Source organism: Macaca mulatta, chromosome 20 (assembly GCF_049350105.2).
Source record: "Macaca mulatta isolate MMU2019108-1 chromosome 20, T2T-MMU8v2.0, whole genome shotgun sequence".
Classification (NCBI taxonomy): Eukaryota; Metazoa; Chordata; class Mammalia; order Primates; family Cercopithecidae; genus Macaca; species Macaca mulatta.
In genome coordinates, this window is record NC_133425.1 from 69,447,040 (window position 1) to 69,465,421 (window position 18,382).

At 50.5% G+C, this 18,382-nt stretch overlaps 1 protein-coding gene across 6 annotated transcripts in view; it reads left to right on the top strand.

The window, feature by feature from the left end:
* Positions 1-18,382, top strand: part of ST3GAL2 (ST3 beta-galactoside alpha-2,3-sialyltransferase 2) — a 61,913-nt gene that overhangs the window by 20,491 nt on the left and 23,040 nt on the right. Inside the window, exons 2-4 of one of the 6 annotated variants that reach the window (XM_077983875.1) lie at positions 8,040-8,132; positions 10,300-10,362; positions 12,328-12,510. The gene's annotated coding sequence lies outside the window, so the exon portion shown is untranslated. 6 annotated transcript variants of the gene reach the window in all.

Here is an 18,382-nt window from a genome sequence, read left to right on the forward strand (position 1 = left end):
ACCATATTGCCTGGCCCCAGTTTCTCTAGCAGACACCCCACCTTGGTAGCTTGTCTGGGCAGGAGGATGAAAGATTATAGGCAGAGGTCATACCAGCCCGGTGGAGGAGGCGAGGTCTGTGACTGGGGCTGATGATGAGAAAGAACCTTGTTTTCACCTGTACCTTGGAGTGTGACACCAGCACTAGCCAGGCGAGCGAGCTGCTCCGACATCTGGCTGCCAGGCTGGGACAGGGAAGCCTCTGAGACCCGAGGCTGCTGCACCCCCAGGGCCTCATGTCCCACAAGCTCTCAGCGTTCTCAGGGGCTTAGCTTGTCCTGTGTGTTGGAGCTTCGGGCTGACTCTGTTTCAGTATGCCAGCCGGGTCACTGTGCCACTGCCCTCTGGTTTGCAGAGGGCCTCTATGCCTATGCAGTGACTCCACAGACCCCGTCTTGCAGCTTTCCTTTCCACTGAAGCAGCCTCTTCCCCTGCTGCCCGGGCCCCTGTCTTGCGGGTTCGCAGTGCTGGTGGTTGGATTGTGACCTCTCTCCTGGTATTCTCTCCCCTGTTCTCACATCCCTCACAGGATCTGGGGATAGATGGTGGATTTTTAAGTCCAGTCTTTCAACTCTGGGCCACAAAGACTGTGGCCTGGAGGTTCCAGAGCATATCTCCTCTTTCCCTTGGTATGCATGGGCGGGACTTGGAGGCACCCTAGCTTAGCCCCTTGCCATCAGCCCCTGCTGGGGTCTAGCAGGCCTGAGCCTTTTCCAGGGTGGTCAGCCTGCCGGAGCTTACAGTAGAGGGAGGGTAGGAACCAGACCAGAGTCCCTTGCCATGTTCCAGCCTTGATGTTGACATCCAAGAGTTGGGAGAGGGGGAGGGAATGCCCTGCCCTCCCTGCCACTTTGTGTGAGTCGCCCTGGCTGGGCTCTTTAGGAGAGCGTTTGTGTCCCTGCCCTGGAGTCTCCTCTTCCTGCTGTGTGCACTTGCTCTGGGTTGTTCCAGGAAGCCTCTGGTGTTGGGGGCTCTGTTGCCACCAGCTGATTTCCTGCCCCAGGTGCGTGGGTAGGGGAGGAGAGGGTTGAAGGTTACCTGGAGAAATCGCTCGCTTTGCTTCCCTTTCACCCCACTTCTGGAGAGGACAGCAGAGTGCACAGAGGTTCTCTTCTAACCCTCTCACACCCAACCTGGTCCTCCACAACCAGGCTAGAGCGTGTCTGTGTATCTGGGGAAGCCAGGGCTTGGGGAGGAGTGGACTGATCCGTGTTTTGTGAAGGTCAAGGAAGGCCCACTTTGATGAGGGTGAGTTTGGCAGGGAGCGTGGTCCTGCTCGCCGAGGCGGGCTGTAAGTGGAGGGACTGCGTCTGCCTTTTCCTCCTTGAAGCCCCAGCTCTGCCCTCAGCAGTAGTGCCCTGCTGGTGCTTAGTATTCCTGTCACTAGCTCTGCCTCCTTAGAGAGGGGAAAGTCTCCAGTTGGGACCCTGGGATGCCAGTCTCTGAGGTCAGCTGCCCTTGATAACTTTGGAAGGGGCAGCCCTCCTGGAGGAAGGATAGCTGTCAAAGCCAAGGAGCCCTGACTTTGTGGTAGGCTGGAGGGCTTGCAGGAAGTCCTCAAAACAGGAGCTCCACTGCTGTGCTCCTTGACAGAGCAGGAAGCTGGCCTGATTGTTTCCTGAGAGGACCCACCAGACCGTAGGAAAAAGGGCTTGGCTAAGGGGTCAGTGAGGGTTGTTCCCAGTCTGGCTGCCACTGCCTGGTGTCGATCAATAACTGTTGGCAGAACACACACATCTTGTTTTTCTCTTGTGATTCAAAGCATACTCCAGACATGCAGATGAGCGCAGAAGGAAAGAGGACCCTGACAGCTCCTCAGTGGCTCCTTATTATACATCCGCGGTGTGACCAAGATCAGAATCATAAGCAGTGATGAGCAGCCAAGCTACCTGGCATTCTGAATCCTGTCTTGAAAGGAAATCAGAGCAGACCGTCAGCACTTTAGTCCCTTCACCCTGGGAGATATGTGGTCCAGTTTAATGGCCCCTTGGAGGCCATCAGAGGGCAGGGTTGGGAGATGAACTTCTAACACTCCCTCCGCACCCCCAGCCATACCATGCCACCCCACATTCTCCAGACCCTCTCTGGCTTCCCCTGGGCTACCGTTTATTCATCCCACTTCCTACTTCCTCCAGAAGTCTCCCCTGGAGACTTGGGTTCCTCTTCCTGTCTCCTACCTTCAGGGTCTTCCACTCTTTTTCTGTCTCTGTTAATGTCTGAGGCTTTTGGCTCTGCAGAGAAACTCCTTATTATAATAACTTTGTATTCTAGAATCTTGTTCCTGGCTTGTGGCTCTCTGGCCTGAAGACTCAGGAAGCTGTTTAGAACGAGCTCAGGTCAGGCCTCTGCTCTGCAGGGTGTGCTAAAGTGGGGGCTGGGGAAGGGGTCACGGCCATGTTCCATAGGATGGACGTGCACCCTCCTCTGCTGGGTGTAGGGGCGAGGATCAACCAAGGTAGAGCTGGCCCTGAAACCGCAACCTTCCTGGAGGCTGGTGCCTGCTGGGAGTGGGGCCCCAGGGAGGAGAGTTCCTGTGGGAAGCGGGGGCTGGGAAGGTGGAGCAGGGCTGGGGTGCTGTGGAGCCAGAGTGAGGGCTGTGCAGGAGGGGTTTGTGCCTTGTGATGCCATGGGGCTCCTGCAGAGCTGTGGCCCTCAGTCTGCCCAACCCAGGACGATAGCCATGGAGGTAGAGCTTTATGTGTGCCTTTATGTAATCCTCATGGAACCACTTCTAGATGGGCGCTATTCCCATTGCATAGATCAGGACCATGAGAGAAGTTACATGGTCAATAGCTGACAAGTGGCAAACCCACAATGTGAATCCAAGTTTTTCTAGGCACTTTGTTCATCTCGAGATGCTTTGAGCCGAGGTGAACGGGTGAGCGATCTGGAAAGCCCCAGCTGGGAGAACTGCAGCCTGCGGTGCTGAGGGGAGTGAGCTGCAGGAGTTCCAGGTCAGCAGCTGTGGCGGATGTCTGTTGCTGGGCCCTTAACAGCAGCACGCTCCCACTGTCCCTGCTGTGGTCCAGGCAGCTGCTTCAGCTTTACACGCACACCCCTTTCCCACAGGCTCGGATTTGCTCAATCTGGTTTGTACCTGAGGCCTCATGTTTCTGGGTGGTCCGAGAGAAGTTAGGGAAAGCTCTCACTTGTAGAATGTCAGAGATGGAAAAGTGGGGGCAGAATATAATTATCACTTTAATACGCATACTTATGTAATTCATAATAATGGTTTCAAAGCATTTTTTATAACCATCATTTCTTTTGATTTTTATAGCCCTGGGCTTATGTAGAGAGATGATACACTCAGTTGGGCAAACATTTATCGATGCCTCCTATATGGAGGACAGTGGTAGGTGCTGCAGTGGTACGCAGATGAGAAATTAAATAGCATTGTCTCTGTACCCTGAGAGTTCTTAGGGTTTATAAGTGAGAGACACATACATGTCTTTTTAGTTTCAGTGTAGAATCTTAATAAATGTGGGCCAGATTTGGCTTGGGATCCAAATTAGTTTGTTAGCCTTAGAGAGTAGGGTCTGATAAGAGATGAGGCTGGGGAGGAGAACCAGGTTTGGGCATCTCTGAATGCTATTTATGTTAAGGATCTTGACCTTGGCTGCATGAATAAGGGCACCCCATCTCATGCTTTTGAAATACATTAGCAGCTGAAAGAAATAGGTGAAACTGGAAATCACAGTGGTGGTCAGCAGTAACCAACGCGGAGATCATTGAGGAGGAAGAGAGTGGAGGTAGGATTGCTTCCTTTTGATTGTTAAAGAATCTTGGAAGCTGGGCACGTTGGCTCACTCCTGTAATCACAGCACTTTGGGAGGCTGAGGTGGGTGGATCACTTGAGGTCAGGAATTTGAGACCAGCCTCGGCAACATGGTGAAACCCCATCTCTACTAAAAATACAAAAATTAGCCGGGCGTGGTGGTGTGCACCTGTAGTCCCAGCTACTCAGGAGGCTGAGGCAGGAGAATCGCTTGAACCAGGGAGGCAGAGGTTATGGTGAGCCGAGATCCCAAGATCGTGCCACTGCACTCCAGGCTGGGTGACTGAGTGAGACTCCATCTCAAAAAAAAAAAAAAAAAAAAAAATTATTGGAAGCTGGACACGGTGGCTCAACGCCTATAATCCCAGCACTTTGGGAGGCCGAGGTGGGTGGATCACTTGAAGTCAGGAATTTGAGACCAGCCTAGCCAACATGGTGAAACCCCATCTCTACTAGAAATAGAAAAATTAGCCAGGTGTGGTGGCACATGCCTCTAGTGCCAGCTACTCAGGAGGCTGAGGCAGGAGAATCGCTTGAACCTGGGAGACAGAGGTTACAGTGGGTTGAGATCACACCACTGCAGTCCAGTCTCGATAGAGGGAGAGCCCATCTCAAAAAAAAAAGAAAGAAAGAACCTTGGAGCCTGGGCAATAAAGCAAGACCCCATCTCTACAAAAATAAAATAATCAGCTAGGTGTGGTGACATGTGCCTCCCAGCTACTTGGGGGGCTGCAGCAGGAGGATCACTCGAGCCATGGAGTTTGAGGTTGCAATGAGCCATCATCACATCACTGCGCTTCAGTCTGGGGGAGAGAGCGAGACCCTGTCTCTAATGAAAAGAAACAAAATAGCCTTTCTTCTTGGCCAGACAAGGTGGCTCATGCCTGTAATCCCAGCACTTTGGGAGGCCTAGGCAGGTGGATCACCTGAGGTCAGTGTAAGGTTAGCCGAGAGACAGGACGAGAAAGCGGGGGGGCGAGAGAGAGGGCAAGAGAGGCCGGGCGCGGTGGCTCAAGCCTGTAATCCCAGCACTTTGGGAGGCCGAGGCGGGCGGATCACGAGGTCAGGAGATCAAGACCATCCTGGCTAACACAGTGAAACCCAGTCTCTACTAAAAAAAATACAAAAAACTAGCCAGGCGAGGTGGCAGGCGCCTGTAGTCCCAGCTACTCGGGAGGCTGAGGCAGGAGAATGGCGTAAACCCGTGAGGCGGAGCTTGCAGTGAGCCGAGATCCGGCCACCGCACTCAAACCTGGGCGACAGAGTGAGACTCCGTCTCAAAAACAAAAAAAAAAAAAAAAAAAAAAAGAGAGGACAAGAGAGAGGACGAGAGAGAGAGGACAAGAGAGGACGTGAGAGAGGACGAGAGAGAGAGGACAAGAGAGGACGTGAGAGAGAGAGAGAGAGAGACCCAAGGTCAGGTGAGTAAGTTTATTAACCTGCCGGGCTGCTCCACCACAGTCAGAGGAGACAGCCCTGAGCTTACAAAATGAGGGGTTTATATGGGGGAGAGAGACCCTGGGGTTGTTTGTCAGTTAACTTTACCACATATCATCTCGTGACTGGCTTACAATATATTATCTTGTGAAAACAGGAATTTACTGGCCGGGCGCGGTGGCTCAAGCCTGTAATCCCAGCACTTTGGGAGGCCGAGACGGGCGGATCACAAGGTCAGGAGATCGAGACCATCCTGGCTAACACGGCGAAACCCCGTCTCTACTAAAAACACAAAAAATTAGCCGGGCGAGGTGGCGGCGCCTGTGTTCCCAGCTACTCGGGAGGCTGAGGCAGGAGAATGGCGGGAACCCGGGAGGCGGAGCTTGCAGTGAGCTGAGATCTGGCCACTGCACTCCAGCCTGGGCGACAGAGCGAGACTCCGTCTCAAAAAAAAAAAAAAAAAAAAGAAAAAAGAAAACAGGAATTTACAAGAGGGCATAACTTAGGTTTATCCACGTTTCTCATGACCTTCCCCGTGCCGCCCAGAGGGCTGTAATCTAGTAAGTTTGGTGACCTTGCTGTGGCGCCTAGATAAGGGTTCAGGAATGCAGCTGCAGAGTATTCAGGGTAACTGTCAGCTGCATTGTGTCAGAGGGCTCCTGGGGCAGCTTGTCCCTAACAGTCAGGAGTTTGAAACCAGCCTGGCCAACATGGCGAAATCCCGTCTCTGCTAAAAATAGAAAAATTGGCCGGGTGCGATGGCTCATGCCTGTAATCCCAGTACTTTGGGAGGCAAAGGCAGGCGGATCACGAGGTCAGGAGATCGAGACCGTCCTGGCTAACACAGTGAAACCCTGTCTCTTCTAAAAAATAAAAAAATTAGCCGGGCGTGGTAGCCGGCACCTGTAGTCCCAGCTACTTGGGAGGCTGAGGCAGGAGAATGGTGTGAACCCGGGAGGCGGAGCTTGCAGTGAGCTGAGATCACACTACTGCCTGGATGACAGAGTGAGATTCCATCTCAAAAATAAACAAACAGAAACTTGACCTGGAAATTAAAAATAACCTGCTTGGCTGCTTGGTAACAGTCTAGACTAGAATTTGGCTCCTGAATTAATTGTTCTGATTTTCAGTGGAACTTCAGGCTGGGCCTGTGTTGGCAAACTGGGGACTTAGTCAGATGGGCCTTCCATTGGGGTGTTTATATGGCCAGTGTGCAGTTTTCACTAGTCAGGTGAAAGACTGAAATGAGCAAATGGTGTGGAAGAGACTGAAGTCCCGTGTTACCTGGGTCAGGGAAGGCCTGCCCAGACCGCATCTGAAAGATCCTGTTTGCATGTCTGCACGACCTACCCCATCCCTCTGTGGACTGGAATGAAGGTAGCAGTGGGAATGGGAGAGCAGTTTGAATCCGGCCTTTCAATCAGTTGACCCCAGGGTATCTGTCTCCTTCCCTCACTGTGTTGGCTAGAGTTCTATGAATCTTGTTAGAGATGGTTTGATACCTGTTCCCAAGAGATTAGTATTGGCAGGGATGCCCAGTTTCCTGGTACGAATAGTTAAATCCAATTCATCCAGTCAAGATGCCACTGTAAATTTATACTCTAAACACATAGCAGTAATACATAAAAAGATAAAATTCTAAAAACATATTCATGCACGCCCCCGCTTTTCTACCCCTCACCACACTCAGCATGATAAATATCCCTGTGGATGAGAAATAGACAGGAACTTAAGGAAGAAAGCCGGGCTCAGAGCGGGCCTGCTGGTCTCTGAATCTGGAAGCAGAAATTTGGGATAACAGAGCTATAAAGTGTTACACTTGGAGCATGGAATTAGAGCTAGGAAATTGCTTGAATCCACAGGCTGGACAGTGGCCTGAGAAAAGTTGCTACTGACCATTTCCTGGGGCTATAGCTTATGTTATGTTATGTTATGTTATGTTATTTTTCTGAGATGGAGTTTCGCTCTTGTTGCCCTGGCTGGAGTGCAATGGCATGATCTTGGCTCACCTCAACCTCCGCCTCCTGGGCTCAAGCGATTCTCCTGCCTTAGCCTCTGGAGTAGCTGGGATCACAGGCATGCATCACCACACCCGGCTAATTTTTTTTTTTTTTTTTTTGTAGTTTTAGTAGAGACAGGGTTTCTCCATGTTGGTCAGGCTGGTCTCGAACTCCTGATCTCAGGTGATCTGCCCACTTCGGCCTCCCAAAGTGCTGGGATTATAGGCATGAGTCACCACACCCGGTCAGCTTTTTATTTTTTATAGAGACAGAGTCTCACTCTGTTGCCCAGGCTGGCGTGCAGTGGCACGATCATGGCTCAATGCAGCCTTGACTTCCCTGGTTCAAACGATCCTGCCACCTCAGCTTCCCAAGTAACTAGGGCTGTAGGCACTCACCACCACTTTTTTTTTTTTTTGAGACAGAGTTTCACTCTGTTGCCCAGGCTGGAGTGTAGTGGCTCGATCTTAGCTCACTGCAACCTCCTCCTCCCGGGTTCAAGTGAGTCTTCTGCTTCAGCCTCCTGAGTAGCTAGAAATACAGGCATCTGCCACTATGCCCGGCTTATTTTTTGTATGATTAATAGAGATAGGGTTTCACCATGTTGGCCAGGCTGGTTGTGAACTCCTGATCTCAGGTGATCCACCTGCCTTGGCTTCCCAAAGTACTGGGATTACAGGTGTGAGCCACCATGCCCAGCCTCAAGCCATCCTTTCACCTTTGCCTCTTGACTTTCTGGGACCTCAGGCATGCACTACCACACCTAATTTTTTTATTTTTTATTATAGAGATGGGGTTTTGCCATGTTGTCTAAGCTGATTTTGAACTCCTGAGCTCAAGTGATCTGCCTGCCTAGGCCTCCGAAAATGCTGGGATTACAGGTATGAGCCACTGTGCCCAGCCTAGAAATAATATTTAAAGAGATAATGGCTTGAAATAATGGCTTGAAATTTCAGATTCGAAAAAACAGCATGAACATCAAACAGGATAAATAATATGTCACTAGATATAATACAGTGAAACTACAGACAATAGTAGGATTTTATTTTGCTTTCTGAGGCCAGGTTGGAGGGCACTGGCGCAGTCACGGCTCACTGTGGCCTTGACCTGCGAGGCTCAGGTAATCCTCCCACCCCAGCCTCCTGAGTAGCTGGGCCTACAGAAACATGCCACCACGCCCGGCTAATTTTTGTATTTTTTGTAGAGACAGGGTGTTGTGTTGCCCAGGTTGATCTCAAACTCTTGGTCTCAAGCATTCCGCCCACTGTGGTCTCCCAAAGTGCTGGGATTACAGGCATGAGCTGACATACCCCACGAGACTAAGAGAGTTAAAAACTACTGGAGTTAAGAAAGAATTCCAAGAATTGACAGTTAGATCACAAATAACATCTTATCAACATTGGATGCCAGACAACAATAGAAGAATGTCTTAGAGAAGCTCCTTGTCAACCTAAAATTTCATAGCCAGCTATCATTCAAGAATGAGGTAAAATAAAGGTATTTTTGGACAGGCTAAGACAGTTTTATCACCTACAGACCTTTGCTGAAAGAATGGTTACAGATGTACTTCAGTTAAAAGAAAAGTAAACCCCTGAAGAAAGATTAGGTTGTTGGTGCCAACAGTGAGCACAGAAGTGGATACATGTTGGTCAACTGAATTAACTTTTTTTTTTTTTTTTTTTTTTTGAGACGGAGTATCGCTCTGTCGCCCAGGCTGGAGTGCAGTGGCCAGATCTCAGCTCACTGCAAGCTCCGCCTCCCGGGTTCACGCCATTCTCCTGCCTCAGCCTCCCGAGTAGCTGGGACCACAGGCGCCGCCACCTCGCCCGGCTAATTTTTTGTGTTTTTAGTAGAGACGGGGTTTCGCCGTGTTAGCCAGGATGGTCTCGATCTCCTGACCTTGTGATCCGCCCGTCTCGGCCTCCCAAAGTGCTGGGATTACAGGCTTGAGCCACCGCGCCCGGCCTGAATTAACTTTTTTTTTATTTTTTGAGATGGAGTTTTGCTCTTGTTGCCCAGGCTGGAGTGCAATGGCGCGATCTTGGCTCACCGCAACCTCTGCCTCCCGGGTTCAAGCGATTCTCCCACCTCACCCTCCCGAGTAGCTGGGATTACAGGCGTGTGCCACCACGCCCAGCTAATTTTGCATTTTTTTTTTTTTTTTTTAAGACAGAGTCTCGCTCTGTCACCCAGGCTGGAGTTCAGTGGCCGGATCTCAGTTCACTGCAACCTCCGCCTGCCGGGTTCACGCCATTCTCCTGCCGCAGCCTCCCGAGTAGCTGGGACTACAGGCGCCGCCACCTCGCCTGGCTAGTTTTTTGTATTTTTTTTTTTTTTTTTTTTTTTTTGGAGACGGAGTCTCGCTCTGTCGCCCAGGATGGAGTGCAGTGGCCGGATCTCGGCTCACTGCAAGCTCCGCCTCCCGGGTTCACGCCATTCTCCTGCCTCAGCCTCCCGAGTAGCTGGGACTACAGGCGCCCACAACCGCGCCCGGCTAATTTTTTGTATATTTTTTAGTAGAGACGGGGTTTCACCGTGGTCTCGATCTCCTGACCTTGTGATCCGCCCGCCTCGGCCTCCCAAAGTGCTGGGATTACAGGCGTGAGCCACCGCGCCCGGCCAGTTTTTTGTATTTTTTAGTAGAGACGGGGTTTCACCGTGTTAGCCAGGATGGTCTCCATCTCCCGACCTCGTGATCCGCCCGCCTCGGCCTCCCAAAGTGCTGGGATTACAGGCTTGAGCCACCGGGCCCGGCCTAATTTTGCATTTTTAGTAGAGACAGGGTTTCTCCATCTTGGTCAGGCTGGTCTTGAACTCCTAACCTCAGGTGATCCGCCTGCCTCGGCCTCCCAAAGTGCCGGGATTACAGGCGTGAGCAAGGTGTCTCTCATGATTGTGAGATGGCTGCCATAGGTCCAGTCGTTATATCATCACCCTGTGACATCCCAGACAGGAAGGCACAGAGATCCTAGGAGAAAGGAAGCTTTCTTTTCATGTGCTGCTGCTGCTTTGTTGTTGTTGTTGTTGTTGTTGTTGTTGTTGTTGCAGTCACTGTCATCCAGGCCGGAAGGTGTGATCTCCGCTCCGCCCACTTCAACTTCCACCTCCTGGGTAAAGTGACTCTTGTGCCTTAGCCTCCTGAGTAGCTGGGATTACAAGCACTTGCCCCCAAGCCCAGCTAATTTTTGTATTTTTAGTAGAGATGGGGTTTCACCACGTTGCCCAGGCTGGTCTCAAACTCCTGACCTCAGGTGATCTGCCTGCCTCAGCCTCCCAAAGCGATTACAGTCGTGAGCCACTCTGCCCGGCTGTTTATTTGGAAAGGAAAATCTTTCCAAGATGGCCCTAGCAGATACTCCCTTGGGTCTCATTGACCTGAGCCTGTCCATCCTCAAACCAATTCCTGGTGAAAAAGGGACAGGCTTGCTGTGGTTGGCTCTGGTTGGCTTTAGCCAGTCTTGCATCATCTGCCAGCACTGGGTCCTTAGCTGCCCAAACAAATCAGGATTCTGTTGGCAAGTGAAAAAGAGAGTGGCCGCTGGTAGGCAGCCAACAGTGTCTGCTACAGATGGCAAAACACAGAGACAAAAAAAAAAAAAAAAACAAAAAAAAAAAAAAAAAAAAAAAAACACCAGATCTTAAAGGGCTTTTAATTTTTTTTTTTTTTTTTTTTTTTTTTTTTGGGACGGAGTCTCGCTCTGTCGCCCAGGCTGGAGTGCAGTGGCCAGATCTCAGCTCACTGCAAGCTCCACCTCCCAGGTTTACGCCATTCTCCTGCCTCAGCCTCCCAAGTAGCTGAGACTACAGGTGCCTGCCACCACGCCTGGCTAGTTTTTTGTATTTTTTAGTAGAGACGGGGTTTCACCGTGTTAGCCAGGATGGTCTCGATCTCCTGACCTTGTGATCCCCCCGTCTCAGCCTCCCAAAGTGCTGGGATTACAGGCTTGAGCCACCGCGCCTGGCCAAACTTTTTTTTTTTTAAGGGAAAATTGGAATTGTTGACCACATTACCATGGAAGAATAAGAATAGAGAATTTTATTGTTAAGCCACACCAAATTTCTGCCTTGTTAAGAGAATGGCATTACTGAAAAACTGAAGACTTCATCAAGAAAATGTACATATAAGATTAATCTCTAAAAAAAAAAAAAGGAGTATAATTTCCAAACCAGGAGGGGGGAAAAAGTGGTGAGGGTTGGGTGGGTGCGGTGGGTGATAAGAGCAAAACTCCGTCTCAAAAAAAAAAGGACGCCGGAGGTGGGAAGCTGTCTAGAATGTGGAGAGACCTGGTCTTCCCCACACAGGTGGTTTGAACTTTTTTCATAAAATAGAGATGAGGTCTCACTCTATTGCCCAGGCTGCAACCCCTGGACTGAAGCGATCCTCCAGCCTCAGTCTCCCAAAGTGCTGGGATTATAGGTGTGAGCCACCACACCCGGCTGAGAACTGTTTTTCTACATGTTACTTTATGCCTTAGTATAGATAGGTACAGCAAGATACTGGATTTCTCCCTGCCCACCCCGACTCAAAACACAGTGGGGCTCCCTCCCAAGGCAGCACGTGGTGGATCTGAAGGCACCCTTCCTCCCAACTCCTCTGCCGCACCCCTCCCTGTGCCTCAGGGCCCAGCTTCCTCCTCTTAGAAGCTGTTTCTTTTTTTTTTTTTTTTTTTGAGACGGAGTCTTGCTCTGCCGCCCAGGCTGGAGTGCGGTGGCCGGATCTCAGCTCACTGCAAGCTCCGCCTCCCGGGTTCCCGCCATTCTCCTGCCTCAGCCTCCTGAGTAGCTGGGACTACAGGCGCCTGCCACCTCGCCCGGCTAGTTTTTTGTATTTTTTAGTAGAGACGGGGTTTCACCGTGTTAGCCAGGATGGTCTCGATCTCCTGACCTCGTGATCCGCCCGTCTCGGCCTCCCAAAGTGCTGGGATTACAGGCTTGAGCCACCGCGCCCGGCCAGAAGCTGTTTCTTTATTTTTTCTTTCTTTTCTTTTGTTTCTTTGAGCTATCTCCTACAGGAAGAGGCTGTTAGGGTGCAGCCTCGATCCTTGTCCAGTGAAGACTGACAGTTTATTTCTCTAGGACTTCATTGAAAGCCAAAGTTACGTTCTTGGTTTGAAGAAGGGTGTTAGCTCTTGCCTTCTGGGTTTCTGACTACAAATTCTGGGCAGCATCGGAGGTACCAGAGCTGAGATTTCAGCTGGATATCAAGTCAAGGCTGGATGTCCTGCAGGAAGGGAGTGACTGCCCAAGGGTTTGGTGCTGGTGAGTGGAAAGGGCCTGAGTCCCAAGGGTAGCACTGAGGGGTCTGTGCCAGAAGCTGATGCCAGGGTGTTGCAATGCGGGTGACTTCAGTTAACCAAGCAGGGTGGTGAAGTGGCCCATTCTCAGACAGGTCAAGGACAGGCCTTGCTGCTTTTGAGTTGTTGGGGAGGGAGGGGCTTTCGGTAACTGACCACCTGCCCCCGCTCAACTCCTTCTGCCTGGTTTGGGTGCTGCCCCCCACCCAGGAGGCAGGGAGTGTTCTGGATTGCTAGGCTGGCAGGGATCTGGGACACAGCGAATCTTTTGATGGTTGTACCCCAGTTAATGGAAGAATGCTTTGGGAAGGCAGTGGGGGCTGTGGGAGGAGCTCTGGGCTTGAAGTCATCAGACCTGGCGTGGCGTTAAAGCATCTTCACTTCCGCCTGGCTGACCTTGTTCAGCTGGTCCTGGGACTCTTGCGCATACTAAATGAGAGGCTATCCCCCGAAAATGCTCAGAGGTTCATAAGGCATCGGGCCATTGGAGCAGTAGGTTGTGGCTTAATGCCTTTAGAATGAGCTTTGGGACACGTCCTCAGGCTGTGTGTAAGTGGGTGAAGAGGGGCTTTATCTTTTGTCCTTCTCCCCTCCCTCCCAGAGGCAAGCAGCACCCATCCCCCCAGCCTCAGTGCCTTATTTTGACGTTTCTTTTCTCTGCATACCAAGAAGGTTATATTCAACTGTGCTGGTCTGAGGTGGTGCTCTCCTGTGCTTCATTAGGTTAATTCGTTGATGGTTGTCTCCTGGGATCTGACCGAGAATTGGCTCTAAAGCTGCTACAGCCTCCAAAACAGTCCCTGCTGTTCTCCTTTTGGGGCACTCTCTGCTTTGCTCCTCAATCCGGTGCTTTTGTTTATCCTTCCATTAACCTGCGAGCTGGTGAGGGTCTCCTTTGAGGTTCCCTGTACTGGGAGGTGGAAGTAGCTCAAGGCTGCATCTCCTGGGGATGGAAGATGGGGTCTTCAAGGCCCTTGCTGCCCCTGACCTCTGGATCCTGGCTGCCAGTTGCTCTGGACAGCCTCAGCTACCTGGACATGGATCAGCCATCAGGGGATGTTTATTGATAAGTGGTCTCCCCAAATTTGCCAAATTTGTGACCACAAACTTTTTTTTTTTTTTTTTTTTTTTGAGACGGAGTCTCGCTCTGTCGCCCAGGCTGGAGTGCAGTGGCCGGATCTCAGCTCACTGCAAGCTCCGCCTCCCGGGTTCACGCCATTCTCCTGCCTCAGCCTCCCGAGTAGCTGGGACTACAGGCGCCCGCCACCTCGCCCGGCTAGTTTTTTTTGTATTTTTTAGTAGAGACGGGGTTTCACCGTGTTAGCCAGGATGGTCTCGATCTCCTGACCTCGTGATCCGCCCGTCTCGGCCTCCCAAAGTGCTGGGATTACAGGCTTGAGCCACCACGCCCGGCCCAAACTTCTTAGAAGACTGTAGGATTGGCACAGTGGCTCACGCCTGTAATCCCAGCACCTTGGGAGGCCTAGGTGGGTGGAACACTTGAGGTCAGGAGTTTGAGACCAACCTAGCCAACATAACGAAACCCCATCTCTGCTGAAAATACAAAAATTAGCTGGGCTTGGTGGTGTGGGCCTGTAGTCCCAGCTCCTTGGGAGGCTGGGGTAGGAGAATTGCTTGAACCCAGGAGGCAGAGGTTGCAGTGAGCCAAGACTGCGCCACTGTACTCCAGCCTAGGCAACCGAGTGAGACTCCATTTAAAAAAAAAAAATAGGCCATAGTGTTGCCTAGCCACCTCCTAAATTTCCCTAGTTACTCCCTTTCTCTTTTAGAAGACTATTTCACACCTGGTCTCTCTGTAAATCTCCAACCCCAACAATAAAGGGACCCTCACTATCTGTGCCGCTTGCTCGGCTTTGCCACCTGTCCCACACGAAGCCCCTCCAGGACCAGGCTCGATGCTGTCATCTCTTGCTGCTCCTGGTCTTTTTTCCTCTGTTTGCCTCTTTTTCCTGCATCATAAATTTCTCCTCTAATAATTCATTCCCATCAGTGTACACACATTCTGGACCATCTCTCAGCTGAACCCCATTCAATATTCCACTCTTACATCCCATTCCTTTTTTTTTTTTTTTTTTTTTTGAGACAGAGTCTTACTCTGTCACCCAGGCAGGAGTGCAGTGGCGCGATCTCGGCTCACCACAGCCTCTACCTCCCAGGTTCATTCGAGTCTCCTGCCTCAGCCTCCCAAGTGGCAGGATTACAGGCGTGAGCCACCACACTTGGCTGTCAGTGGCTTTTAACCTATTCACCACAAACAATTTTAGAACATTACCCCAGAAGGAAACTCCAGCCCACAGGCAGTCATTCCCCATTCTCCTCTATCCCCCAGCCCCTGGCAACTGGTAGTCTACTGTCTTTCTCTATGGATTTGCCTATTCTGTACATTTTATATAAATCATCCAGCATGGGGCCTTTTGTGCCTGGCTCCTTTTTTTTTTTTTTTTTTTGAGACGGAGTCTTGCTCTGTCACCCAGGCTGGAGTGCAGTGGCCGGATCTCAGCTCACTGCAAGCTCCACCTCCCGGGTTTACGCCATTCTCCTGCCTCAGCCTCCCGAGTAGCTGGGACTACAGGCGCCCGCCACCGTGCCCGGCTAGTTTTTTTTTTTTGTATTTTTAGTAGAGACGGGGTTTCACCGTGTTAGCCAGGATGGTCTCGATCTCCTGACCTCGTGATCCGCCCGCCTCGGCCTCCCAAAGTGCTGGAATTACAGGCTTGAGCCACCGCGCCCGGCCTCCTTTTTTTTTTCTTAAGACGTAGTCTTGCTCTGTCGCTCAGGCTGGAGTGCAGTGGCGCGATCTCGGCTCACTGCAAGCTCCGCCTTCCCGGGTTAATGCCATTCTCCTGCCTCAGCCTCCTGAGTAGCTGGGACTACAGGCGCCTGCCACCACGCCCGGATAATTTTTTGTGTTTTTAGTAGAGACGGGGTTTCACCGTGTTAACCAGGATGGTCTCAATCTCCTGACCTCGTGATCCACCTGCCTCGGCCTCCCAAAGTGCTGGGATTGCAGGTTTGAGCCACCGCACCTGGCTGTGCCTGGCTTCTTTCACTTAGCACGGGGTTTTCAGGTTCATCCATGTTGTAACAGGTACCAGAATTTGATTCCTTTTTATATCTGAATAATACTCCCTTGTACGTATATACCACATTTTGTTTATATATTGGTTGAAGGAACTTTGAATTGTTTCCATGTTGGCACTCTTATGAATAATGCTGTGTACAAGTTTTTTTTTTTTTTTTGAGATGGAGTCTCGCTCTGTCACCACGCTAGAGTGCAGTGGCGCGATCTCGGCTCACTGCAACCTCTGCCTCCGAAGTTCAAGCGATTCTCCTGCCTCAGCCTCCTGAGTAGCTGGGACTACAGGCACTGCCACTATGCCCAGCTAATTTTTGTGTTTTTAATGGAGATGGGGTTTCACCAAGTTGGCCAGATGGTCTTGATCTCTTGAACTAGTGATCCACCCACCTTGGCTTCCCAAAGTGCTGGGATTACAGGCGTGAGCCACTGCGCCCAGCCATGTGTACAAGTTTTTATGTGAACCTAAGTTTTTATTTCTCTTGAGTTTATGCCTAGAAGTGGAATTGCTGAGTCATATGTTATGGTGACTGGACATTTAATCTTTTGAGGAACTGCCAGACTGTTTCCCAAAGTGACTGCACCATTTCACATTCCCACCAGCAAAGTCTGAGGGTTCCAATGTCTCTGCGTCCTCACTAATGCTGGTTATTATCTGTCTTGTTAATAACAGCCACCCTGATGGGCAGGAAGTGGTATCTGATTATGGTTTTGATTTGCATTTCCCTGATGATTAATGACGTTGAGCATCTTTTCCTGTGCTTGAGCCTTGCAGTACCCCTGGATCAGTCATTGTGAAGGTCACCACTGCCCTCCATCCAGTGGTCAATTCTCAGTCCTCACCTTACTTTTTCAAACACTTGACACTGTTAATTCCTCCTTCATTCTTGAAACTTTCATCTCTTGGCTTCCCAGATGCAGGGCTGTTTTTTCCTCTTACCTCACTGGCTTTTTCTTTCCTGGCTTCTCTTTTAGACAGCAGAGTACCCCAGGCTCTGTCCTGAGCTGCCTACTCTTGTCTGTGACAGACCCTCCCTAGATCATTTCTTCTGGTCCTATAGTTTTAAGAATGAACTGTACTCTGATGACTCTCAAATATATCCCTCTAACTCTGACCTCACCCATGAGCTTCAGACAGGTGTGTCCAACTGCCTGTTTCCATCTGCATGTGAATGTCTAAAAAACTTCCTTTTTTTTTTTTTTTGAGTTGGGGTATCACTCTGTCACCCATCTTGGAGTGCCATGGCATAATCGCGGCTCACTGCAACCTTGAACTCCTGGGCTCAAGTGATCCTTACACTTCAGCCTCCTGAGTAGCTAGGACTACAGGCACGTGCTACCATGCCCAGCTAATGTTTTTACTTGTTTGTTTGTTTGTTTGAGACGCAGTCTCACTCTGTTGCCAGGCTGTAGTGCAGTGGTGCGATCTCAGCTCACGCAATCTCTGACTCTCTGGTTCAAGCAATTCTCCTGCCTCCGCTGCCCGAGTAGCTGGGATTACAGGCACCCGCCACCACGCCCAGCTAATTTTTTGTATTTTTAGTAGAGACGGGGTTTTGCCATGCTGACCAGGAAGGTCTCAATCTCCAGACCGCGTGATCCGCCCACCTTGGCCTCCCAAAGTGCTGAGATTACAGGCGTGAGCCACCGCGCCCAGTGTTTTTACTTTTTTGTAGAGATGGGTTCTTGCTGTATTGCCCAGGCTGGTCTCAAACTCCTGACCTCAAGTGATCTTCCCGCCTTGGCTTCCCAAAATGTTGGGATTACAGACATGAGCCACCACACCCAGCCTAAAAGACATTTTATTTATTTAATTTTTTTTTTTTTTTTTTTTTTTTTGAGACGGAGTCTCGCTCTGTAGCCCAGGCTGGAGTGCAGTGGCCGGATCTCAGCTCACTGCAAGCTCCGCCTCCCAGGTTCACGCCATTCTCCTGCCTCAGCCTCCCAAGTTGCTGGGACTACAGGCGCCCGCCACCTCGCCCGGCTAGTTTTTTGTATTTCTTAGTAGAGACGGGGTTTCACCGTGTTAGCCAGGATGGTCTCCATCTCCTGACCTCGTGATCCACACGTCTCGGCCTCCCAAAGTGCTGGGATTACAGGCTTGAGCCACCGCACCCGGCCCTAAAAGACATTTTAAATTTAACCAGAACTTTTGTTTTTTCTCAGTAAAACCCATTAATTTTCTGTCTTTTCTGTATAGTGAATGGCATCCCCATCCACCAGGTTGCTCAGGCCACAGCCTCCATGTCTCCCTGATTCCTGTCTTCCTCTTCCCACCCTGTTCCCCTCTTCCTTTCCCCATGGGCCCCCTCCTTGTACCCTCCAACTACCCTACTAGTTAAGCCCTTCAGAGTACATCCAGCCATTTCTCACCACCTCCACCACCTGGGATATTGCAGCAGTTCCTTTCTGGTCTCCCTGCTAGTCTTATGCAACAGCCAGAGTAGTCCTTTAATAAAACATGTTTTAATCTAAAAGCATTTTAGATTTTTACTATGAAATGCATCATAGACTCAAAGTAGTATATAGCGTGTTTGTGCTCTTTAAAGAATAAACAAGAAATACTCCTCCATGGCCGGGTGCAGTGGCTCACGCCTGTAATCCCAGCGATTTGGGAGGCCGAGGCGGGTGGATCACCTGAGGTCAGGAGTTGGAGACCAGCCTGGGCAACATAGTGAAACCCCATCTCTAATAAAAATACAAAAAATTAGCTGGATGTGGTGGCACACGCCTGTAATCC